At 55.7% G+C, this 26,849-nt stretch overlaps 1 long non-coding RNA gene across 1 annotated transcript in view; it reads right to left on the bottom strand.

The window, feature by feature from the left end:
• Window positions 1-20,855: 20,855 nt before the first annotated feature.
• The window catches only part of LOC125179950 (uncharacterized), a 47,062-nt gene continuing 41,068 nt past the window's right edge, over window positions 20,856-26,849 (bottom strand). Inside the window, exon 6 of the long non-coding RNA XR_010833935.1 lies at window positions 20,856-22,837. This is a non-coding gene — a long non-coding RNA (uncharacterized lncRNA). The remainder of the gene's footprint in view (window positions 22,838-26,849) is intronic.

Raw genomic sequence — 26,849 nt, 5'->3', positions numbered from 1 at the left:
GGTGCCAGTGCACAATCGGGAGTCACTGCAGTGTATCCCCTGTGGTGCCAGTGCACTCTCTGGACTCACTGCACTGCATCCCAGTGGTGCCAGTGCACTCCCTGGACTCACTGCACTGCATCCCCAGTGGTGCCAGTGCACTCTCTGGACTCACCTCAGTGCATCCCGAGTGGTGCCAGTGCACTCTCTGGACTCACTGCAGTGCATTCCCAGTGGTGCCAGTGCACTCTCTGGACTCACTGCACTGCATCCCCAGTGCTGCCAGTGCACTCTCTGGACTCACTGCACTGCATCCGCAGTGGTGCCAGTGCACTCTCTGCACTCGCTGCACTGCATCCCCAGTGGTGACAGTGCACTCTCTGGACTCACTGCAGTGCATCCCCAGTGGTGCCAGTGCACTCTCTGCACTCACTGCACTGCATCCCCAGTGGTGCTAGTGCACTCTCTGGACTCACTGCACTGCATCCCCAGTGGTGCCAGTGCACTCTCTGGACTCACTGCAGTGCATCCCCAGTGGTGCCAGTGCACTCTCTGGAGTTACTGCACTGCATCCCCAGTGGTGCCACTGCACTCTCTGGAATCACCGGGGTGCATCCCCAGTGGTGCCAGTGCACTCTCTGGACTCACTGCACTGCATCCCCAGTGGTGCCAGTGCACTCTCTAGACTCACTGCAGTGCAGCTCCTGAGGTGCCAGTGCACTCTCTGGACTCACTGCAGTGCATCCCCAGTGGTGCCAGTGCACTCTCTGGAGTCACTGCACTGCATCCCCAGTGGTGCCAGTGCACTCTCTGCACTCACTGCACTGCATCAACAGTGGTGCCAGTGCACTCTCTGGACTCACTGCAGTGCATCCCCAGTGGTGCCAGTGCAATCTCTGGAATCACTGCCGTGCAGCTCCAGTGGTGCCAGTGCACTCTCTGGACTCACTGCGCTGCATCCCCAAGGTGCCAGTGCACTCTCTGGACTCACTGCACTGCATCCCCAGTGGTGCCAGTGCACTCTCTAGACTCACTGCAGTGCATCCCCAGAGGTGCCAGTGCACTCTCTGGACTCACTGCACTACATCCCCAGTGGTGCCAGAGCACTCTCTGGACTCACTGCAGTGCATCCCCAGTGGTGCCAGTGCACTCTCTGGACTGACTGCACTGCATCCCCAGTGGTGCCAGTGCACTCTCTGGACTCACTGCAGTGCATCCCCAGTGGTGCCAGTGCACTCTCTGCACTCACTGCACTAAAACCCCAGTGGTGCCAGTGTACTCTCTGGACTCACTGCAGTGCATCCCCAGTGGTGCCAGTGCACTCTCTGGACTCACTGCACTGCATCCCCAGTGGTGCCAGTGCACTCTCTGGACTCATTGCAGTGCATCCCCAGTGGTGCCAGTGCACTCTCTGGACTCACTGCAGTGCATCCCCAGTGGTGCCAGTGCACTCTCTGGACTCACTGCACTGCATCCCCAGTGGTGCCAGTGCACTCTCTGGACTCACTGCACTGCATCACCATTGGTGCCAGTGCACTCTCCGGACTCACTGCAGTGCATCCGCAGTGGTGCCAGTGCACTCTTTCGATTCACTGCACTGCATCCCCATTAGTGCCAGTGCATTCTCTGGACTCACTGCACTGCATCCCCAGTGGTGCTAGTGCACTCTCTGGACTCGCTGCACTGCATCCCCAGTGGTGCCAGTGCACTCTCTGGAATCACTGCAGTGCATTCCCAGTGGTGCCAGTGCACTCTCTGGACTCACTGCACTGCATCCCCAGTGCTGCCAGTGCACTCTCTGCACTCACTGCACTGCATCCCCAGTGGTGCCAGTGCACTCTCTGCACTCACTGCACTGCATCCCCAGTGGTGCCAGTGCAGTCTCTGGACTCACTGCACTGCATCCCCAGTGGTGCCAGTGCACTCTCTGGACTCACTGCACTGCATCCCCCGTGGTGCCAGTGCACTCTCTGGACTCAATGCAGTCCATCCCCAGTGGTGCCAGTGCACTCTCTGGAGTTACTGCACTGCATCCCCAGTGGTGCCACTGCACTCTCTGGAATCACCGGGGTGCATCCGCAGTGGTGCCAGTGCACTCTCTGGACTCACTGCAGTGCATCCCCAGTGGTGCCAGTGCACTCTCTGGACTCACTGCACTGCATCCCCAGTGGTGCCAGTGCACTCTCTAGACTCACTGCAGTGCAGCTCCTGAGGTGCCAGTGCACTCTCTGGACTCACTGCAGTGCATCCCCTGTGGTGCCAGTGCACTCTCTGGACTCACTGCACTGCATCCCCAGTGGTGCCAGTGCACTCTCTGGACTCACTGCACTGCATCCCCAGTGCTGACAGTGCACTCTCTGGACTCACTGCACTGCATCAACAGTGGTGCCAGTGCACTCTCTGGACTCACTGCAGTGCATCCCCAGTGGTGCCAGTGCAATCTCTGGAATCACTGCCGTGCAGCTCCAGTGGTGCCAGTGCACTCTCTGGACTCACTGCGCTGCATCCCCAAGGTGCCAGTGCACTCTCTGGACTCACTGCACTGCATCCCCAGTGGTGCCAGTGCCCTCTCTGGAGTCACTGCAGTGTATCCCCAGAGGTGCCAGTGCACTCTCTGGACTCACTGCACTACATCCCCAGTGGTGCCAGAGCACTCTCTGGACTCACTGCAGTGCATCCCCAGTGGTGCCAGTGCACTCTCTGGACTGACTGCACTACATCCCCAGTGGTGCCAGTGCACTCTCTGGACTCACTGCAGTGCATCCCCAGTGGTGCCAGTGCACTCTCTGCACTCACTGCACTAAAACCCCAGTGGTGCCAGTGTACTCTCTGGACTCACTGCAGTGCATCCCCAGTGGTGCCAGTGCACTCTCTGGACTCACTGCACTGCATCCCCAGTGGTGCCAGTGCACTCTCTGGACTCATTGCAGTGCATCCCCAGTGGTGCCAGTGCACTCTCTGGACTCACTGCACTGCATCCCCAGTGGTGCCAGTGCACTCTCTGGACTCACTGCACTGCATCCCCAGTGGTGCCAGTGCACTCTCTGGACTCACTGCACTGCATCACCATTGGTGCCAGTGCACTCTCCGGACTCACTGCAGTGCATCCGCAGTGGTGCCAGTGCACTCTTTCGATTCACTGCACTGCATCCCCATTAGTGCCAGTGCATTCTCTGGACTCACTGCACTGCATCCCCAGTGGTGCTAGTGCACTCTCTGGACTCGCTGCACTGCATCCCCAGTGGTGCCAGTGCACTCTCTGGAATCACTGCAGTGCATTCCCAGTGGTGCCAGTGCACTCTCTGGACTCACTGCACTGCATCCCCAGTGCTGCCAGTGCACTCTCTGCACTCACTGCACTGCATCCCCAGTGGTGCCAGTGCACTCTCTGCACTCACTGCACTGCATCCCCAGTGGTGCCAGTGCAGTCTCTGGACTCACTGCACTGCATCCCCAGTGGTGCCAGTGCACTCTCTGGACTCACTGCACTGCATCCCCCGTGGTGCCAGTGCACTCTCTGGACTCAATGCAGTCCATCCCCAGTGGTGCCAGTGCACTCTCTGGAGTTACTGCACTGCATCCCCAGTGGTGCCACTGCACTCTCTGGAATCACCGGGGTGCATCCGCAGTAGTGCCAGTGCACTCTCTGGACTCACTGCAGTGCATCCCCAGTGGTGCCAGTGCACTCTGTGGACTGACTGCGCTGCATCCCCAGTGGTGCCAGTGCACTCTCTAGACTCACTGCAGTGCAGCTCCTGAGGTGCCAGTGCACTCTCTGGACTCACTGCAGTGCATCCCCTGTGGTGCCAGTGCACTCTCTGGACTCACTGCACTGCATCCCCAGTGGTGCCAGTGCACTCTCTGCACTCACTGCACTGCATCCCCAGTGCTGACAGTGCACTCTCTGGACTCACTGCAGTGCATCCCCAGTGGTGCCAGTGCACTCTCTGGACTGACTGCACTGCATCCCCAGTGGTGCCAGTGCACTCTCTGGACTCACTGCAGTGCATCCCCAGTGGTGCCAGTGCACTCTCTGCACTCACTGCACTAAAACCCCAGTGGTGCCAGTGTACTCTCTGGACTCACTGCAGTGCATCCCCAGTGGTGCCAGTGCACTCTCTGGACTCACTGCACTGCATCCCCAGTGGTGCCAGTGCACTCTCTGGACTCATTGCAGTGCATCCCCAGTGGTGCCAGTGCACTCTCTGGACTCACTGCAGTGCATCCCCAGTGGTGCCAGTGCACTCTCTGGACTCACTGCACTGCATCCCCAGTGGTGCCAGTGCACTCTCTGGACTCACTGCACTGCATCACCATTGGTGCCAGTGCACTCTCCGGACTCACTGCAGTGCATCCGCAGTGGTGCCAGTGCACTCTTTCGATTCACTGCACTGCATCCCCATTAGTGCCAGTGCATTCTCTGGACTCACTGCACTGCATCCCCAGTGGTGCTAGTGCACTCTCTGGACTCGCTGCACTGCATCCCCAGTGGTGCCAGTGCACTCTCTGGAATCACTGCAGTGCATTCCCAGTGGTGCCAGTGCACTCTCTGGACTCACTGCACTGCATCCCCAGTGCTGCCAGTGCACTCTCTGCACTCACTGCACTGCATCCCCAGTGGTGCCAGTGCACTCTCTGCACTCACTGCACTGCATCCCCAGTGGTGCCAGTGCAGTCTCTGGACTCACTGCACTGCATCCCCAGTGGTGCCAGTGCACTCTCTGGACTCACTGCACTGCATCCCCCGTGGTGCCAGTGCACTCTCTGGACTCAATGCAGTCCATCCCCAGTGGTGCCAGTGCACTCTCTGGAGTTACTGCACTGCATCCCCAGTGGTGCCACTGCACTCTCTGGAATCACCGGGGTGCATCCGCAGTGGTGCCAGTGCACTCTCTGGACTCACTGCAGTGCATCCCCAGTGGTGCCAGTGCACTCTCTGGACTCACTGCACTGCATCCCCAGTGGTGCCAGTGCACTCTCTAGACTCACTGCAGTGCAGCTCCTGAGGTGCCAGTGCACTCTCTGGACTCACTGCAGTGCATCCCCTGTGGTGCCAGTGCACTCTCTGGACTCACTGCACTGCATCCCCAGTGGTGCCAGTGCACTCTCTGGACTCACTGCACTGCATCCCCAGTGCTGACAGTGCACTCTCTGGACTCACTGCACTGCATCAACAGTGGTGCCAGTGCACTCTCTGGACTCACTGCAGTGCATCCCCAGTGGTGCCAGTGCAATCTCTGGAATCACTGCCGTGCAGCTCCAGTGGTGCCAGTGCACTCTCTGGACTCACTGCGCTGCATCCCCAAGGTGCCAGTGCACTCTCTGGACTCACTGCACTGCATCCCCAGTGGTGCCAGTGCCCTCTCTGGAGTCACTGCAGTGTATCCCCAGAGGTGCCAGTGCACTCTCTGGACTCACTGCACTACATCCCCAGTGGTGCCAGAGCACTCTCTGGACTCACTGCAGTGCATCCCCAGTGGTGCCAGTGCACTCTCTGGACTGACTGCACTACATCCCCAGTGGTGCCAGTGCACTCTCTGGACTCACTGCAGTGCATCCCCAGTGGTGCCAGTGCACTCTCTGCACTCACTGCACTAAAACCCCAGTGGTGCCAGTGTACTCTCTGGACTCACTGCAGTGCATCCCCAGTGGTGCCAGTGCACTCTCTGGACTCACTGCACTGCATCCCCAGTGGTGCCAGTGCACTCTCTGGACTCATTGCAGTGCATCCCCAGTGGTGCCAGTGCACTCTCTGGACTCACTGCACTGCATCCCCAGTGGTGCCAGTGCACTCTCTGGACTCACTGCACTGCATCCCCAGTGGTGCCAGTGCACTCTCTGGACTCACTGCACTGCATCACCATTGGTGCCAGTGCACTCTCCGGACTCACTGCAGTGCATCCGCAGTGGTGCCAGTGCACTCTTTCGATTCACTGCACTGCATCCCCATTAGTGCCAGTGCATTCTCTGGACTCACTGCACTGCATCCCCAGTGGTGCTAGTGCACTCTCTGGACTCGCTGCACTGCATCCCCAGTGGTGCCAGTGCACTCTCTGGAATCACTGCAGTGCATTCCCAGTGGTGCCAGTGCACTCTCTGGACTCACTGCACTGCATCCCCAGTGCTGCCAGTGCACTCTCTGCACTCACTGCACTGCATCCCCAGTGGTGCCAGTGCACTCTCTGCACTCACTGCACTGCATCCCCAGTGGTGCCAGTGCAGTCTCTGGACTCACTGCACTGCATCCCCAGTGGTGCCAGTGCACTCTCTGGACTCACTGCACTGCATCCCCCGTGGTGCCAGTGCACTCTCTGGACTCAATGCAGTCCATCCCCAGTGGTGCCAGTGCACTCTCTGGAGTTACTGCACTGCATCCCCAGTGGTGCCACTGCACTCTCTGGAATCACCGGGGTGCATCCGCAGTAGTGCCAGTGCACTCTCTGGACTCACTGCAGTGCATCCCCAGTGGTGCCAGTGCACTCTCTGGACTCACTGCAGTGCATCCCCAGTGGTGCCAGTGCACTCTCTAGACTCACTGCAGTGCAGCTCCTGAGGTGCCAGTGCACTCTCTGGACTCACTGCAGTGCATCCCCTGTGGTGCCAGTGCACTCTCTGGACTCACTGCACTGCATCCCCAGTGGTGCCAGTGCACTCTCTGCACTCACTGCACTGCATCCCCAGTGCTGACAGTGCACTCTCTGGACTCACTGCACTGCATCAACAGTGGTGCCAGTGCACTCTCTGGACTCACTGCAGTGCATCCCCAGTGGTGCCAGTGCAATCTCTGGAATCACTGCCGTGCAGCTGCAGTGGTGCCAGTGCACTCTCTGGACTCACTGCGCTGCATCCCCAAGGTGCCAGTGCACTCTCTGGACTCACTGCACTGCATCCGCAGTGGTGCCAGTGCCCTCTCTGGAGTCACTGCAGTGTATCCCCAGAGGTGCCAGTGCACTCTCTGGACTCACTGCACTACATCCCCAGTGGTGCCAGAGCACTCTCTGGACTCACTGCAGTGCATCCCCAGTGGTGCCAGTGCACTCTCTGGACTGACTGCACTGCATCCCCAGTGGTGCCAGTGCACTCTCTGGACTCACTGCAGTGCATCCCCAGTGGTGCCAGTGCACTCTCTGGACTCACTGCACTAAAACCCCAGTGGTGCCAGTGTACTCTCTGGAGTCACTGAACTGCATCCCCAGTGGTGCCAGTGCACTCTCTGGACTCACTGCACTGCATCCCCAGTGGTGCCAGTGCACTCTCTGGACTCATTGCAGTGCATCCCCAGTGGTGCCAGTGCACTCTCTGGACTCACTGCAGTGCATCCCCAGTGGTGCCAGTGCACTCTCTGGACTCACTGCACTGCATCCCCAGTGGTGCCAGTGCACTCTCTGGACTCACTGCACTGCATCACCATTGGTGCCAGTGCACTCTCCGGACTCACTGCAGTGCATCCGCAGTGGTGCCAGTGCACTCTTTCGATTCACTGCACTGCATCTCCATTAGTGCCAGTGCATTCTCTGGACTCACTGCACTGCATCCCCAGTGGTGCTAGTGCACTCTCTGGACTCGCTGCACTGCATCCCCAGTGGTGCCAGTGCACTCTCTGGACTCACGGCACTGCATGCCCAGTGGTGACAGTGCACTCTCTGGACTCACTGCACTACATCCCCACTGGTGCCAGTGCACTCTCTGGAGTCACTGCAGTGCATCCCCTGTTGTGCTAGTGCACTCTCTGCACTCACTGCACTGCATCCCCACTGGTGCCAGTGCACTCTCTGCACTCACTGCACTGCATCCCCATTCGTGCCAGTGCACTCTCTGGACTCACTGCACTGCATCACCATTGGTGCCAGTGCACTCTCTGGACTCACTGCAGTGCATCCCCAGTGGTGCCAGTGCAATCTCTGGAATCACTGCCGTGCAGCTCCAGTGGTGCCAGTGCACTCTCTGGACTCACTGCGCTCCATCCCCAAGGTGCCAGTGCACTCTCTGGACTCACTGCACTGCATCCGCAGTGGTGCCAGTGCCCTCTCTGGAGTCACTGCAGTGTATCCCCAGAGGTGCCAGTGCACTCTCTGGACTCACTGCAGTGCATCCCCAGTGGTGCCAGTGCACTCTCTGGACTGACTGCACTGCATCCCCAGTGGTGCCAGTGCACTCTCTGGACTCACTGCAGTGCATCCCCAGTGGTGCCAGTGCACTCTCTGGACTCACTGCACTAAAACCCCAGTGGTGCCAGTGTACTCTCTGGAGTCACTGAACTGCATCCCCAGTGGTGCCAGTGCACTCTCTGGACTCACTGCACTGCATCCCCAGTGGTGCCAGTGCACTCTCTGGACTCATTGCAGTGCATCCCCAGTGGTGCCAGTGCACTCTCTGGACTCACTGCAGTGCATCCCCAGTGGTGCCAGTGCACTCTCTGGACTCACTGCACTGCATCCCCAGTGGTGCCAGTGCACTCTCTGGACTCACTGCAGTGCATCCCCAGTGGTGCCAGTGCACTCTCCGGACTCACTGCAGTGCATCCGCAGTGGTGCCAGTGCACTCTTTCGATTCACTGCACTGCATCTCCATTAGTGCCAGTGCATTCTCTGGACTCACTGCACTGCATCCCCAGTGGTGCTAGTGCACTCTCTGGACTCGCTGCACTGCATCCCCAGTGGTGCCAGTGCACTCTCTGGACTCACGGCACTGCATGCCCAGTGGTGACAGTGCACTCTCTGGACTCACTGCACTACATCCCCACTGGTGCCAGTGCACTCTCTGGAGTCACTGCAGTGCATCCCCTGTTGTGCTAGTGCACTCTCTGCACTCACTGCACTGCATCCCCACTGGTGCCAGTGCACTCTCTGCACTCACTGCACTGCATCCCCATTCGTGCCAGTGCACTCTCTGGACTCACTGCAGTGCATCCCCAGTGGTGCCAGTGCACTCTCTGGAGTCACTGCACTGCATCGCCAGTATTGCCAGTGCACTCTCTGGACTCACTGCATTGCATCCCCAGTGGTGCCAGTGCACTCTCTGGAGTCACTGCACTGCATCACCATTGGTGCCAGTGCACTCTCTGGACTCACTGTACTGCATCCCCAGTGGTGCCAGTGCACTCTCTAGACTCACTGCAGTGCAGCTCCTGAGGTGCCAGTGCACTCTCTGGACTCACTGCAGTGCATCCCCAGTGGTGCCAGTGCACTCTCTGGACTCACTGCACTGCATCCCCAGTGGTGCCAGTGCACTCTCTGCACTCACTGCACTGCATACCCAGTGGTGCCACTGCACTCTCTGGACTCACTGCACTGCATCCCCAGTGGTGCCAGTGCACTCTCTGGACTCACTGCAGTGCATCCCCAGTGGTGCCAGTGCAATCTCTGGAATCACTGCAGTGCAGCTCCAGTGGTGCCAGTGCAGTCTCTGGACTCACTGCACTGCATCGCCAGTGGTGCCAGTGCACTCTCTGGACTCACTGCACTGCATCCGCAGTGGTGCCAGTGCACTCTCTGGACTCACTGCAGTGCATCCCCTGTGGTGCCAGAGCCCTCTCTGGAGTCACTGCAGTGTATCCCCAGTGGTGCCAGTGCACTCTCTGGACTCACTGCACTGCATCCCCAGTGGTGCCAGAGCACTCTCTGGACTCACTGCAGTGCATCCCCAGTGGTGCCAGTGCACTCTCTGGACTCACTGCACTGCATCCCCAGTGGTGCCAGTGCACTCTCTGGACTCACTGCATTGCATCCCCACTGGTGCCAGTGCACTCTCTGGAATCACTGCAGTGCATCCCCTGTGGTGCCAGTGCACTCTCTGGACACACTGCACTGCATCCCCAGTGGTGCCAGTGCACTCTCTGGACTCACTGCACTGCATCCCCAGTGGTGCCAGTGCACTCTCTGGACTCACTGCACTGCATCACCAGTGGTGCCAGTGCACTCTCTGGACTCACTGCACTGCATCCCCAGTGGTGCCAGTGCACTCTCTGGACTCACAGCACTGCATGCCCAGTGGTGCCAGTGCACTCTCTAGACTCACTGCACTGCATCCCCAGTGGTGCCAGTGCACTCTCTGGACTCACTGCAGTGCATCCCCAGTGGTGCCAGTGCACTCTCTGGACTCACTGCAGTGCATCCCCAGTGGTGCCAGTGCACTCTCTGGACTCACTGCAGTGCATCCCCAGTGGTGCCAGTGCACTCTCTGGACTCACTGCACTGCATCCCCAGTGGTGCCAGTGCACTCTCTGGACTCACTGCAGTGCATCCCCAGTGGTGCCACTGCACTCTCTGGACTCACCGGGGTGCATCCGCAGTGGTGCCAGTGCACTCTCTGGACTCACTGCAGTGCATCCCCAGTGGTGCCAGTGCACTCTCTGGACTCACTGCACTGCATCCCCAGTGGTGCCAGTGCACTCACTGGACTCACTGCAGTGCAGCCCATGAGGTGCCAGTGCACTCTCTGTACTCACTGCAGTGCATTCCCAGTGGTGCCAGTGCACTCTCTGGACTAACTGCAGTGCATCCCCAGTGGTGCCAGTGCACTCTCTGGACTCACTGCAGTGCATCCCCAGTGGTGCCAGTGCACTCTCTGGACTCACTGCACTGCATCCCCAGTGGTGCCAGTGCACTCTCTGGACTCACTGCAGTGCAACCCCAGTGGTGCCAGTGTACTCTCTGGACTCTCTGCACTTAATCCCCAGTGGTGCCTGTGCAGTCTCTGGACTCACTGCATTGCATCCCCAGTGGTGCCAGTGCAGTCTCTGGACTCACTGCAGTGCATCCCCAGTGGTGCAAGTGCAGTCTCTGCACTCACTGCAGTGCATCTTCAGTGGTGCCAGTGCACTCTCTGGACCCACTGCAGTGCATCCCCACTGGTGCCAGTGCACTCTCTGTAGTCACTGCGCTGCATCCCCAGTGGTGCCAGTGCACTCTCTGGACTCACTGCACTGCATCCCCAGTGGTGCCAGTGCACTCTCTGGACTCACGGCAGTGCATTCCCAGTGGTGCCAGTGCACTCTCTGGACTCACTGCACTGCATCCCCAGTGGTGCCAGTGCACTCTCTGGACTCACTGCACTGCATCCCCAGTGGTGCCGCTGAACTCTCTGGAATCACCGGGGTGCATCCGCAGTGGTTCCAGTGCACTCTCTGGACTCACTGCAGTGCAACGCCAGTGGTGCCAGTGCACTCTCTGGACTCACTGCACTGCATCGCCAGTATTGCCAGTGCACTCTCTGGACTCACTGTACTGCATCCCCAGTGGTGCCAGTGCACTCTCTGTAGTCACTGCGCTGCATCCCCAGTGGTGACAGTGCACTCTCTGGACTCACTGCAGTGCATCCCCAGTGGTGCCAGTGCACTCTCTAGACTCACTGCAGTGCAGATCCTGAGGTGCCAGTGCACTCTCTGGACTCACTGCAGTGCATCCCCAGTGGTGCCAGTGCACTCTCTGGACTCACTGCACTGCATCCCCAGTGGTGCCAGTGCACTCTCTGGACTCACTGCACTGCATCCCCAGTGGTGCCAGTGCACTCTCTGGACTCACTGCAGTGCATCAACAGAGGTGCCAGTGCACTCTCTGGACTCACTGCAGTGCATCCCCAGTGGTGCCAGTGCAATCTCTGGAATCACTGCAGTGTAGCTCCAGTGGTGCCAGTGCAGTCTCTGGACTCACTGCACTGTATCGCCAGTGGTGCCAGTGCACTCTCTGGACTCACTGCACTGCATCCCCATTAGTGCCAGTGCACTCTCTGGACTCACTGCAGTGCATCCCCTGTGGTGCCAGAGCCCTCTCTGGAGTCACTGCAGTGTATCCCCAGTGGTGCCAGTGCACTCTCTGGACTCACTGCACTGCATCCCCAGTGGTGCCAGAGTACTCTCTGGACTCACTGCAGTGCATCCCCAGTGGTGCCAGTGCACTCTCTGGACTCACTGCACTGCATCCCCAGTGGTGCCAGTGCACTCTCTGGACTCACTGCATTGCATCCCCAGTGGTGCCAGTGCACTCTCTGGAATCACTGCAGTGCATCCCCTGTGGTGCCAGTGCACTCTCTGGACACACTGCACTGCATCCCCAGTGGTGCCAGTGCACTCTCTGGACTCACTGCACTGCATCCCCAGTGGTGCCAGTGCACTCTCTGGACTCACTGCACTGCATCCCCAGTGGTGCCAGTGCACTCTCTGGACTCACTGCACTGCATCCCCAGTGGTGCCAGTGCACTCTCTGGACTCACAGCACTGCATGCCCAGTGGTGCCAGTGCACTCTCTAGACTCACTGCACTGCATCCCCAGTGGTGCCAGTGCACTCTCTGGACTCACTGCAGTGCATCCCCAGTGGTGCCAGTGCACTCTCTGGACTCACTGCAGTGCATCCCCAGTGGTGCCAGTGCACTCTCTGGACTCACTGCACTGCATCCCCAGTGGTGCCAGTGCACTCTCTGGACTCACTGCAGTGCATCCCCAGTGGTGCCACTGCACTCTCTGGACTCACCGGGGTGCATCCGCAGTGGTGCCAGTGCACTCTCTGGACTCACTGCACTGCATCCCCAGTGGTGCCAGTGCACTCTCTGGACTCACTGCAGTGCATCCCCAGTGGTGCCAGTGCACTCACTGGACTCACTGCAGTGCAGCCCATGAGGTGCCAGTGCACTCTCTGGACTCACTGCACTGCATCCCCAGTGGTGCCAGTGCACTCTCTGGACTCACTGCACTAAAACCCCAGTGGTGCCAGTGTACTCTCTGGACTCACTGCAGTGCATCCCCAGTGGTGCCAGTGCAGTCTCTGGACTCACTGCAGTGCATCCCCAGTGGTGCAAGTGCAGTCTCTGCACTCACTGCAGTGCATCTTCAGTGGTGCCAGTGCACTCTCTGGACCCACTGCAGTGCATCCCCACTGGTGCCAGTGCACTCTCTGTAGTCACTGCGCTGCATCCCCAGTGGTGCCAGTGCACTCTCTGGACTCACTGCAGTGCATTCCCAGTGGTGCCAGTGCACTGTCTGGACTCACTGCACTGCATCCCCAGTGGTGCCAGTGCACTCTCTGGACTCACTGCACTGCATCCCCAGTGGTGCCGCTGAACTCTCTGGAATCACCGGGGTGCATCCGCAGTGGTTCCAGTGCACTCTCTGGACTCACTGCAGTGCAACCCCAGTGGTGCCAGTGCACTCTCTGGACTCACTGCACTGCATCGCCAGTATTGCCAGTGCACTCTCTGGACTCACTGTACTGCATCCCCAGTGGTGCCAGTGCACTCTCTGTAGTCACTGCGCTGCATCCCCAGTGGTGACAGTGCACTCTCTGGACTCACTGCAGTGCATCCCCAGTGGTCCCAGTGCACTCTCTAGACTCACTGCAGTGCAGATCCTGAGGTGCCAGTGCACTCTCTGGACTCACTGCAGTGCATCCCCAGTGGTGCCAGTGCACTCTCTGGACTCACTGCACTGCATCCCCAGTGGTGCCACTGCACTCTCTGGACTCACTGCAGTGCATCAACAGTGGTGCCAGTGCACTCTCTGGACTCACTGCAGTGCATCCCCAGTGGTGCCAGTGCAATCTCTGGAATCACTGCAGTGCAGCTCCAGTGGTGCCAGTGCAGTCTCTGGACTCACTGCACTGCATCCCCAGTGGTGCCAGTGCACTCTCTGGACTCACTGCACTGCATCCCCAGTGGTGCCAGTGCACTCTCTGGACTCACAGCACTGCATGCCCAGTGGTGCCAGTGCACTCTCTAGACTCACTGCACTGCATCCCCAGTGGTGCCAGTGCACTCTCTGGACTCACTGCAGTGCATCCCCAGTGGTGCCAGTGCACTCTCTGGACTCACTGCAGTGCATCCCCAGTGGTGCCAGTGCACTCTCTGGACTCAATGCAGTGCATCCCCAGTGGTGCCAGTGCACTCTCTGGACTCACTGCAGTGCATCCCCAGTGGTGCCAGTGCACTCTCTGGACTCACTGCAGTGCATCCCCAGTGGTGCCACTGCACTCTCTGGACTCACCGGGGTGCATCCGCAGTGGTGCCAGTGCACTCTCTGGACTCACTGCAGTGCATCCCCAGTGGTGCCAGTGCACTCTCTGGACTCACTGCAGTGCATCCCCAGTGGTGCCAGTGCACTCACTGGACTCACTGCAGTGCAGCCCATGAGGTGCCAGTGCACTCTCTGGACTCACTGCACTGCATCCCCAGTGGTGCCAGTGCACTCTCTGGACTCACTGCACTAAAACCCCAGTGGTGCCAGTGTACTCTCTGGACTCACTGCAGTGCATCCCCAGTGGTGCCAGTGCAGTCTCTGGACTCACTGCAGTGCATCCCCAGTGGTGCAAGTGCAGTCTCTGCACTCACTGCAGTGCATCTTCAGTGGTGCCAGTGCACTCTCTGGACCCACTGCAGTGCATCCCCACTGGTGCCAGTGCACTCTCTGTAGTCACTGCGCTGCATCCCCAGTGGTGCCAGTGCACTCTCTGGACTCACTGCACTGCATCCCCAGTGGTGCCAGTGCACTCTCTGGACTCACTGCAGTGCATTCCCAGTGGTGCCAGTGCACTCTCTGGACTCACTGCACTGCATCCCCAGTGGTGCCAGTGCACTCTCTGGACTCACTGCACTGCATCCCCAGTGGTGCCGCTGAACTCTCTGGAATCACCGGGGTGCATCCGCAGTGGTTCCAGTGCACTCTCTGGACTCACTGCAGTGCAACCCCAGTGGTGCCAGTGCACTCTCTGGACTCACTGCGCTGCATCGCCAGTATTGCCAGTGCACTCTCTGGACTCACTGTACTGCATCCCCAGTGGTGCCAGTGCACTCTCTGTAGTCACTGCGCTGCATCCCCAGTGGTGACAGTGCACTCTCTGGACTCACTGCAGTGCATCCCCAGTGGTGCCAGTGCACTCTCTAGACTCACTGCAGTGCAGATCCTGAGGTGCCAGTGCACTCTCTGGACTCACTGCAGTGCATCCCCAGTGGTGCCAGTGCACTCTCTGGACTCACTGCACTGCATCCCCAGTGGTGCCAGTGCACTCTCTGCACTCACTGCACTGCATCCCCAGTGGTGCCACTGCACTCTCTGGACTCACTGCAGTGCATCAACAGTGGTGCCAGTGCACTCTCTGGACTCACTGCAGTGCATCCCCAGTGGTGCCAGTGCAATCTCTGGAATCACTGCAGTGCAGCTCCAGTGGTGCCAGTGCAGTCTCTGGACTCACTGCAGTGCATCCCCAGTGGTGCCAGTGCACTCTCTGGACTCACTTCACTGCATCCCCAGTGGTGCCAGTGCACTCTCTACACTCACTGCACTGCATCCCCAGTGGTGCCACTGCACTCTCTGGACTCACTGCAGTGCATCCCCAGTGGTGCCAGTGCACTCTCTGGACTCACTGCACTACATCCCCTGTGGTGCCAGAGCCCTCTCTGGAGTCACTGCAGTGTATCCCCAGTGGTGCCAGTGCACTCTCTGGACTCACTGCACTGCATCCCCAGTGGTGCCAGAGCACTCTCTGGACTCACTGCAGTGCATCCCCAGTGGTGCCAGTGCACTCTCTGGACTCACTGCACTGCATCCCCAGTGGTGCCAGTGCACTCTCTGGACTCACTGCATTGCATCCCCAGTGGTGCCAGTGCACTCTCTGGAATCACTGCAGTGCATCCCCAGTGGTGCCAGTGCACTCTCTGGACACACTGCACTGCATCCCCAGTGGTGCCAGTGCACTCTCTGGACTCACTGCAGTGCATCCCCAGTGGTGCCAGTGCACTCTCTGGACTCACTGCACTGCATCACCAGTGGTGCCAGTGAACTCTCCGTACTCACTGCAGTGCATCTGCAGTGGTGCCAGTGCACTCTTTCGATTCACTGCACTGCATCCCCATTAGTGCCAGTGCACTCTCTGGACTCACTGCACTGCATCCCCAGTGGTGCCAGTGCACTCTCTGGACTCACTGCACTGCATCACCAGTGGTGCCAGTGCACTCTCTGGACTCACTGCACTGCATCCCCAGTGGTGCCAGTGCACTCTCTGGACTCACAGCACTGCATGCCCAGTGGTGCCAGTGCACTCTCTGGACTCACTGCACTGCATCCCCAGTGGTGCCAGTGCACTCTCTGGACTCACTGCAGTGCATCCCCAGTGGTGCCAGTGCACTCTCTGGACTCACTGCACTGCATCCCCAGTGGTGCCAGTGCACTCTCTGGAATCAATGCAGTGCATCCCCAGTGGTGCCAGTGCACTCTCTGGACTCACTGCACTGCATCCCCAGTGGTGCCAGTGCACTCTCTGGACTCACTGCAGTGCATCCCCAGTGGTGCCACTGCACTCTCTGGACTCACCGGGGTGCATCCGCAGTGGTGCCAGTGCACTCTCTGGACTCACTGCAGTGCATCCCCAGTGGTGCCAGTGCACTCACTGGACTCACTGCACTGCATCGCCAGTGGTGCCAGTGCACTCTCTGGAGTCACTGCAGTGCATTCCCAGTGGTGCCAGTGCACTCTCTGGACTCACTGCACTGCATCCCCAGTGGTGCCAGTGCACTCTCTGGACTCACTGCAGTGCATCCCCAGTGGTGCCAGTGCACTCTCTGGACTCACTGCACTGCATCCCCAGTGGTGCCAGTGCACTCTCTGGACTCACTGCAGTGCAACCCCAGTGGTGCCAGTGTACTCTCTGGACTCTCTGCACTTAATCCCCAGTGGTGCCTGTGCAGTCTCTGGACTCACTGCAGTGCATCCCCAGTGGTGCCAGTGCAGTCTCTGGACTCACTGCAGTGCATCCCCAGTGGTGCAAGTGCAGTCTCTGCACTCACTGCAGTGCATCTTCAGTGGTGCCAGTGCACTCTCTGGACCCACTGCAGTGCATCCCCACTGGTGCCAGTGCACTCTCTGTAGTCACTGCGCTGCATCCCCAGTGGTGCCAGTGCACTCTCTGGACTCACTGCACTGCATCCCCAGTGGTGCCAGTGCACTCTCTGGACTCACTGCAGTGCATTCCCAGTGCTGCCAGTGCACTCTCTGGACTCACTGCACTGCATCCCCAGTGGTGCCAGTGCACTCTCTGGACTCACTGCACTGCATCCCCAGTGGTGCCGCTGAACTCTCTGGAATCACCGGGGTTCATCCGCAGTGGTTCCAGTGCACTCTCTGGACTCACTGCAGTGCAACCCCAGTGGTGCCAGTGCACTCTCTGGACTCACTGCACTGCATCACCATTGGTGCCAGTGCACTCTCTGGACTCACTGCAGTGCATCCCCAGTGGTGCCAGTGCACTCTCTGGACTCACTGCAGTGCATCCCCAGTGGTGCCAGTGCACTCTCTGGACTCGCTGCACTGCATCCCCAGTGGTGCCAGTGCACTCTCTGGACTCACGGCACTGCATCCCCAGTGGTGCCAGTGCACTCTCTGGACTCACTGCAGTGCATCCCCAGTGGTGCCAGTGCACTCTCTGGAGTCACTGCAGTGCATCCCCTGTTGTGCTAGTGCACTCTCTGGACTCACTGCAGTGCAACCCCAGTGGTGCCAGTGCACTCTCTGCACTCACTGCACTGCATCCCCAGTGGTGCCAGTGCACTCTCTGGACTCACTGCACTGCATCGCCAGTATTGCCAGTGCACTCTCTGGACTCACTGCATTGCATCCCCAGTGGTGCCAGTGCACTCTCTGGAGTCACTGCACTGCATCCCCAGTGGTGCCAGTGCACTCTCTGGACTCACTGCAGTGCATCCCCAGTGGTGCCAGTGCACTCTCTGGACTCACTGCAGTGCATCCCCAGTGGTGCCAGTGCACTCTCTGGACTCACTGCACTGCATCCCCAGTGGTGCCAGTGCACTCTCTGGACTCACTGCACTGCATCCCCAGTGGTGCAACTGCACTCTCTGGACTCACTGCACTGCATCAACAGTGGTGCCAGTGCACTCTCTGGACTCACTGCAGTGCATCCCCAGTGGTGCCAGTGCAATCTCTGGAATCACTGCAGTGCAGCTCCAGTGGTGCCAGTGCAGTCTCTGGACTCACTGCATTGCATCCCCAGTGGTGCCAGTGCACTCTCTGGAGTCACTGCACTGCATCCCCATTGGTGCCAGTGCACTCTCTGGACTCACTGCAGTGTATCCCCAGTGGTGCCAGTGCCCTCTCTGGAGTCACTGCAGTGTATCCCCAGTGGTACCAGTGCACTCTCTGGACTCACTGCACTGCATCCCCAGTGGTGCCAGAGCACTCTCTGGACTCACTGCAGTGCATCCCCAGTGGTGCCAGTGCACTCTCTGGACTCACTGCAGTGTATCCCCAGTGGTGCCAGTGCACTCTCTGGACTCACTGCACTGCATCCCCAGTGGTGCCAGTGCACTCTCTGGAATCACTGCAGTGCATCCCCTGTGGTGCCAGTGCACTCTCTGGACACACTGCACTGCATCACCAGTGGTGCCAGTGCACTCTCTGGACTCACTGCAGTGCATCCCCAGTGTTGCCAGGGCACTCTCTGGACTCACTGCACTGCATCCCCAGTGGTGCCAGTGCACTCTCTGGACTCACTGCACTGCATCCCCAGTGGTGCCAGTGCACTCTCTGGACTCACTGCACTGCATCACCAGTGGTGCCAGGGCACTCTCCGTACTCACTGCACTGCATCCCCAGTGGTGCCAGTGCACCCTTTCGATTCACTGCACTGCATCCCCATTAGTGCCAGTGCATTCTCTGGACTCACTGCACTGCATCCCCAGTGGTGCCAGTGCACTCTCTGGACTCACTGCAGTGCATCCCCAGTGGTGCCAGTGCACTCTCTGGACTCACGGCACTGCATCCCCAGTGGTGCCAGTGCACTCTCTGGACTCACTGCACTAAAACCCCAGTGGTGCCAGTGCACTCTCTGGACTCACTGAACTGCATCCCCAGTGGTGCCAGTGCACTCTCTGGACTCACTGCAGTGCAACCCCGGTGGTGCCAGTGTACTCTCTGGACTCACTGCACTGCATCCCCAGTGGTGCCTGTGCAGTCTCTGGACTCACTGCATTGCATCCCCAGTGGTGCCAGTGCAGTCTCTGGACTCACTGCAGTGCATCCCCAGTGGTGCCAGTGCAGTCTCTGCACTCACTGCAGTGCATCTCCAGTGGTGCCAGTGCATTCTCTGGACTCACTGCACTGCATCCCCACTGGTGCCAGTGCACTCTCTGGACTCACTGCACTGCATCACCAGTGGTGCCAGTGCGCTCTCTGGAGACACTGCAGTGCATCTCCTCTGGTGCCAGGGCACTCTCTGGACTCACTGCAGTGCATCCCCAGTGGTGCCAGGGCACTCTCTGCAGTCACTGCAGTGCATCCCCAAATGTGACAGTGCACTCTCTGGACTCACTGCAGTGCATCCCCAGTGGTGCCAGTGAACTCTCTGGACTCACTGCACTGCATCCCCAAGGTGCCAGTGCACTCTCTGGACTCACTGCAGTGCATCCCCAGTGGTGCCAGTGCACTCTCTGGACTCACTGCACTGCATCCCCAGTGTTGCCAGTGCACTCTCTGGACTCACTGCAGTGCATCCCCAGTGGTGCCAGTGCAGTCTCTGGACTCACTGCACTCCATCCCCACTGGTGCCTTTGCACTCTCTGGACTCACTGCACTGCTCCAGCCGCGTCAGCCGCTCCAGCCGCGGTAGCCCCTCCAGCCTCGGCAGCCGCTCCAGCCGCTCCAGCCGCGGTAGCCCCTCCAGCCGCGGTAGCCCCTCCAGCCGCGGCAGCCGCTCCAACCGCGGCAGCCGCTCCAGCCGTGGCAGCCGCTCCACTCGGTAGTTGAATGAAAAAGGCCTGGAGATCCACATGCCTCACGTTCAGGGATGTATCTCTGCCATGAGCACGGATGCAACACTGAAACAGTTGCCTGGGATCTAAGAAGTAGGAATTTGATGTCCTCACCCCATGGCAGGTATATGAAATTCCTTTAGCTTTTTCCCTTCAAAATTCCTCAGGAAAGATTTTTTTGTTAACGACGAGCATCTAGTTTGCCTACACCAGAAAATACTCACATACCCTCTGTGTAACCAATACCTCCACAGTGGCACAGCGTAAAACCTCCAGGCTGCCCCGTTTTGTGGGAAGCTGACGGCAAGCTCTGCCCCTGTGTTACCTCCTGAGAGAACTCCTGGCCCAGGCAGCGCCGACAGGCCCACCAGCAGCTCGGCTTTGCGCTGGCCCACTGATGGACTGAGGGAGGGGATGGCAGGCTGGCAGCCGCACGCCACCTGCCTCCAGACCTGCCGTGATTCCACCAGAAACCTGAGAGTTCAGATTTTTTTTTTTTTTTCAAGGAATGTGCTGCATTGGTAAATTCTAGTATTACACCCCAAAGGGATCTGTTAAAATCCAGGTAGTTACTTCATAACGAATTTTGCGGATTTGGATTTGGACACAGAGAGATGCCTCTGACAGGTGTCCTCAGTGGGAGAAGATGCATCTGATGATGAAAAAAAGGAAAGAGAGAGGCCGAGAGGTGGGGTGTCACTGAGGTTCACTTAACGTCAGTAACATTTCCTCAAAGTTACTTTTAATTCCTCAGTTTTGGTGTCCCCAGGATTTAATGTGCTTAGCCTACAGGCTTAGCATATATACAGCTCTCCCTTTCCAGATGACGTGGATATGAAAACGAAAGGTTTAGTACCATTTCCATAAAACTAAATCCTCTTGTAGAGGCTTCTTCACTCTCTTGCACTGGATTTATGCTGCTGTAACACCCTGATGTCACTGCGTGACTTAGAACATTTATTTTTTTTGGGGGGGTGGTTGTTAAGCATTCTGATTCTTTTATAAACCCAAGTGAGGAAAATAAAAGCGTTGTCTCTTGGATTCTCCTCCACATCATGTTTTTAAGTATTAGGATTTCTTCTCAAATCTGTGGCACTTCATGTTTTTCTTTTGTCTTCCCCTAATCAGTAGCATTGCTAATCCTGTTAGCGTAGCAACCACATAACCACCAAGTGATTATATGAAGGTGCTTTATTCAGCGCTGGAAGCCGGGGCAGGTGCCCAAATCTGGCTTCAAGTCCCGTTACTTCCCAGCCATTATTTATACATACAATATTGCGTCAGGTATACATATTCATTACAGGTTGCAACATCAGCCTCGCTTTTCATTCTAATTAGCTCCCCTCCCCTTTGCACATGCGTGGCGCACTCTGGTGGTCGTCCAGGTGGTCGTCCAGATGAAGTAAGGAGTCTTCCTCTTCGCTAAACTTTTCACCTTTCTATTCGACGCATGCTCTCTCCGCTCCTCGGTTCTGCTTCAACTCACTTCATCATCTCCAGGCCCTTATCCAAGGTCAGGTTGTACCTATTCCCTCCCAGGGTTCCCCTCCAACGATTCTTTTGATTGTTCAATGTACTCCCTAAGTTTCCAGTGTACATAGATTACTTGATAATGTAAGTACATTTAATGATATTTAATTATACTGTATGTCCCATCACCTAAGAGACATTAGTAAAACATCCATTCGATTCTCCCCAACACTAACATTTCCCCCCTTTGAAAATACTTCACTCATACCAAGAGCAAGTATTTTCATTACTATTAGGTTGAATCAGGTTAGTAGAGGTTAGTGAATATAACTTGATATAGAGATTAGTAAGTATAATCTTAACGCATCTTCGTTAGTCTACTATCTTATTGATTCCTCTATGCCTGCTTGTTAACGCTAGTACTATAGGATGGGGGTGGAGTAAGTGGGATAGGGTGTTCTGGGTGATTCCCAGTAACCTACTAACCTCCTTAACCACATTGGCAATGAAATGTGGTCCCCTGTCTGAAGAAATACCCAATGGTACACCAAATCTAGGGATTATTTCCTGTAGTAACCATTTTACCGTTTCCTTTGCTTGGTTGGTGCGACAGGGAAGGGCCTCCGGCCATCCTGAAAAAGTATCAACCCCTACCAATAGGTATTTATAACCTCTTGCTTTAGGCAGTTCCACGAAATCTATTTGCCAGTAATCTCCAGGCTCTATTCCAGCTCTAATTCTCCCCATCTCAGCATGTTTCCTTGCTACCGGGTTATTCTTTAAGCAAAGCTCACATTTTGACATTACTGACTTTGCCATTGTTAACGTGTACCGAGATGACACCTCGTTTCAAATAGGTCACCATTGCTCCTGCACCCCAGTGACATTCGTTATGTTTTATTTGTAAAATTTCTCGCATTATTATAGGAGGCACTATGAGTTGTCCTGTCGTAGTCACATACCACCCATCAGGATTCTTCTGGGCCTTCATCAAATTTGCAAGTCTCTCATCTTCCGCGGAATACCTTGGGTTTTTAGGTAATTTGAAACAAGAGAGGCCTACCTTCGATGGAATTAGAGCCATTACTTTCCGTACTTCACGCGCGACCTTCCGGGCCGTCAAATCTGCCAATCTGTTACCTTCTGCAATCTCTGACATCCCTCCTTGATGAGCTTTACAATGCATTATGGCCACCTGTTGGGGTTTCTGTACAGCTGTTATTAATTTCAATATTTCTTCCTGATATTTTATATTAGTCCCTTATGAGGATAGCATTCCCCTTTCTTTCCATAATGCCCCATGTACGTGGACTACCCCGAATGCATATTTTGAATCTGTCCAAATATTCACATTCTTACCCTCGCTTAGTTCCAGGGCCCGCGTCAGGGCGACTATTTCTGCTCGTTGGGCTGAAGTCCCCGGAGGTAGGGAATTTGCCTCGATCACTACCTTTGATGTAGTTACTGCGTATCCTGCATAACGAGTCCCATTTTCCACGAAGCTGCTTCCATCCGTGAAAAGTTCCCAATCTGGTCTCTCCAGAGGCTGATCTTTTAAGTCTGTTCTGCTGGCATAGGTATGTTCGATGATCTCCACGCAATCATGACTGAGGTCTCCTTCCTCCGCAGTTGTTCCTAGAAACACTGCTGGGTTCAATAAGTTAGTAGTTCTTAAGATTACATCATCTTGCTCAGTTAGTATAGCTTGATATTTCATCGTTCGGCTGGGCGATAGCCAATGGCCCCCCTTTTGCTCCAATACCGTAGTCACCATATGTGGCACGAACACTTCAATTCGTTTCCCTAATGTGAGCTTCCTGGCTTCCTGTATTAAAAGGACTGTGGCTGCCACGGCCCTTAAACACGAGGGCCATCCGGCGCTTACCGCATCCAATTGTTTAGAAAAATACCCCACAGGTCTTTTCCAGCTCCCAAGTCGCTGGGTCAGTACTCCTAATGCCAATCGTTGTCTCTCATGCACAAACAGCTGAAAGTCCTTTGATAAGTCCGGCAAGCCCAAGGCAGGCGCCTTTATCAGGGCTTCTTTTAATTTTTAAAGGCCTCTTGGGCTTGTCCCAGGAAAATGAGTGCTAATTGAGCTTTAGCTTGCTCAGTCTCTACGTCTAAATCTGTATATTTCTTAGCAGTTTCTTTCAATCTCTCTAAAAAGGCGGAAGGTGATTCCGCTTTTTCTTGCCTGACATTATACAATTTTGACCAATTTATGGTCCGGGGCATGGCATTCTGTACCCCGACTTGTACCCAATCTTGATATCTCTTCAGCCTCCTTATTCCATCCCCTGTGTTATAATCCCATTGGGGATCCTCAGTGGGGAAGTTTTGATCTAGATTTCCAAGCACTAATCCATTTCATATATCTTCTCGGGCTCTCTCTCTGGCTGCCCGCAATACCATGTCTTTTTCTGTCGAGTCCATCAAAGTATCCAGGATCACCTGGAGATCATCCCAATCGGGATTTTGGGTTTTAATTATCATTTTCATTACCCTGGCTACTTTATCTGGGTTTTCCCTGTAGGTGCCGGCTGCTTGTTTCCATATCATTAAGTCCCCGGCTGAAAAAGGCACCTTAACATATACCGGTCCTTCTGTCCCCACTCCTTGCCTGAGGAGAGCGATTATTTTCCCTCCCTGTTCATTTATAGTTTCTCCTGCCCTTCGCTGTTGCCGGGTCCTATGTGACACGGGGAGACTAAAGTCGGGGATTCTCCATCACTACTGCTATCTTCCTTTTCTCTTTTCCCTCCCTGTCCTGGCTCTTCCGGCGGAGCCAACGGCGCAACTTCCAAATCAATATTTCCATTATTCATTTCCCATAATACTTATTATTCTCTATTGCCTGATGCTGTATACAGCGTCCCTCCTTAGTACATGCACAACAACGTTCCTCAGTTGAAACTTCAAGCACCATTATTCCACAAGCATGCTGCCATTCAGGCTTTCGGCGCAAATAAAAGAATAATTCCACATACGGCAGTTCATCATATTTTCCTTCCCACTTACAAAATAGCATTAATTGTAAAATTGTATTATATTGCAATGTTCCATTCTCAGGCCAAGTTTCTTGGTCCTCTAGTTTATACTGTGGCCACCAAATATTACAATAATCAATCAGCTTTCCTTTCCGCATTTCTTGACCAAAACCTCCCTCTTTCCAGTGTGCTAGCAAACACCCCAGCGGGGATGTCCGCGGGATAGGTACATCTTTTCCCAGAATTTCTTTAATCTTTTTCATTTTGAGCTTATGATACGGACCCAAAAGCTGCCGGAGCAGCAACACACTCTCCCGAAAGCTGCCGGAGCAGCAACAGCACACTTTCCAGAAGCTGCCGGAGCAGCAGCGTGCTTTCCCAAAAGCTGCCGGAGCAGCAGCGTGCTTTCCCAGAAGCTGCCGGAGCAGCAGCAGCACGCTTTCCCAAAAGCTGCCGGAGCAGCAGCATGCTTTCCCAGATGCTGCCGGAGCAGCAGCGTGCTTTCCCAGAAGCTGCCGAAGCAGCAGCACGCTTTCTACATACCAATAATACCAGGTGCTGACCCTTCAGCACAAACCAATACAATCACCAATGCCGAACCTGCAGAGCTTTCGCTCTGTCTAACGGACGGCGCCTAGGCTTACCCCGGGAGCTCCCTGCCCAACCGAGCGTGGCTTTCGCCGCGTCTGACCGGCAGGCTTTCCCAACCAAATCGGTACCGAATACCCGAAGTTGAAAGCACCTTTGCTTACCACTCCAGTGGTACGTCGTGAGCAGCGGAGGTCAGTCGTGGTCGACTGCTCCCCGAGAATCCCTCGGTGCCGGCTGGAGCGAAACCGAGACACGAGCCGCCTCAGCAGTGCCCACGCTGTCCCATCTGGGTCGCCAAAATGTTAGCGTAGCAACCACATAACCACCAAGTGATTATATGAAGGTGCTTTATTCAGCGCTGGAAGCCGGGGCAGGTGCCCAAATCTGGCTTCAAGTCCCGTTACTTCCCAGCCATTATTTATACATACAATATTGCGTCAGGTATACATATTCATTACAGGTTGCAACATCAGCCTCGCTTTTCATTCTAATTAGCTCCCCTCCCCTTTGCACATGCGTGGCGCACTCTGGTGGTCGTCCAGGTGGTCGTCCAGATGAAGTAAGGAGTCTTCCTCTTCGCTAAACTTTTCACCTTTCTATTCGACGCATGCTCTCTCCGCTCCTCGGTTCTGCTTCAACTCACTTCATCATCTCCAGGCCCTTATCCAAGGTCAGGTTGTACCTATTCCCTCCCAGGGTTCCCCTCCAACGATTCTTTTGATTGTTCAATGTACTCCCTAAGTTTCCAGTGTACATAGATTACTTGATAATGTAAGTACATTTAATGATATTTAATTATACTGTATGTCCCATCACCTAAGAGACATTAGTAAAACATCCATTCGATTCTCCCCAACACTAACAATCCCATGCACTCACAACTAATTAATCCATAAATATTTATAATAATACGTACTGGGTTGTTTTCTTCTGCCTCATACTTTCTGAGCCTTCATTGTGCTCAGGTTTTACTCTGTAAATCTGGACTCAAACAAATTAGCTAACCTTTTGTGCTGCTCCTTTCCAGAAGCTGAAATTTGCTTGTAACAACTTACCCTCAGGATGTGGGGCTTCGGTTCCCATCCTGAAAACTGCTGGGTTTATAATTAAATTGTGAGACCTGACAAGTTTTTGAGATTCAGATGAGCAAATCAACTCACAATAGCTCAAGTGACCTCACTTCATATTTATTTCCTACGGCATTCTTAAAACCAAGATTTGTTACTAGGTTTCATACTGTGCTATTTTGCTAAGCTGCCCTGCCCAGGATGCAAAGGAAAATGTCCAGCAGTAAATATAGCTATTTCAAAAGCATTTCTGGACAGTTTAGGAAACCGGACTGGCTTGTCATAGCTAAGGTTCTCGCAATCATTCAAGGCAATGATGCGGTCTAACAAAAGCTTGTAATAACTGGACGAGCACAGCCTGGCCTGTGCCCATAGCCTCCTCCTGGGCACCGCCAGAGGTCACTGCCCATTGCAGGCTCTGTCTCCAAACTCTGTTAATGCCAAGGCTTAACTGTCACCCCGTCCATCCAAGGTGTCATGGCCAAGTGTAGCTGTGGTGCTATTATCCCTACACAACAGATGAGAAGATAGACTGTTGGTTTTTTCTTCTGCTGAGGTTTTAAAGCTAACAACTGAGCACAAGATGGTAGAATCATACACAAACTATCTTCACTACTAAAAGCAAGCTGGAGAGTGCTTCTTCTTGAGGGAGCTAACCAACATACCCTGTCCTGGTACAAAAATCAGTGTGGGTGCAAAGCCCTGCAATGCTAGTTATTTAACCTGAGTCTGAACCCAAAAGCATGTACGCACTTTAATTCAATGCTGTAAAATGTTTGCGTAACTGGCAGACATGGTGAGCTTCAAACAAGCTGTTGTGGTTTAGCCCGGCTGGCAGCTAAACACCACACAGCCGTTCGCTCACCCTCCCCCCTCCCTCTCTGGGATGGGGGAGAGAAACGGGAAAGTGAAGCCGGTGAGTTGAGATAAAGACAGTTTATTAAGACAGGAAAATAATAATAACAATAATAATAATAATAGTGATAATGATAATAGTATTAATAATAA

Source organism: Anser cygnoides, chromosome 10 (genome assembly GCF_040182565.1).
Source record: "Anser cygnoides isolate HZ-2024a breed goose chromosome 10, Taihu_goose_T2T_genome, whole genome shotgun sequence".
NCBI classification, from domain to species: Eukaryota; Metazoa; Chordata; class Aves; order Anseriformes; family Anatidae; genus Anser; species Anser cygnoides.
Note: the sequence above shows the minus strand (reverse complement) of the source record. Positions and strands in the feature narration are given on the sequence as shown.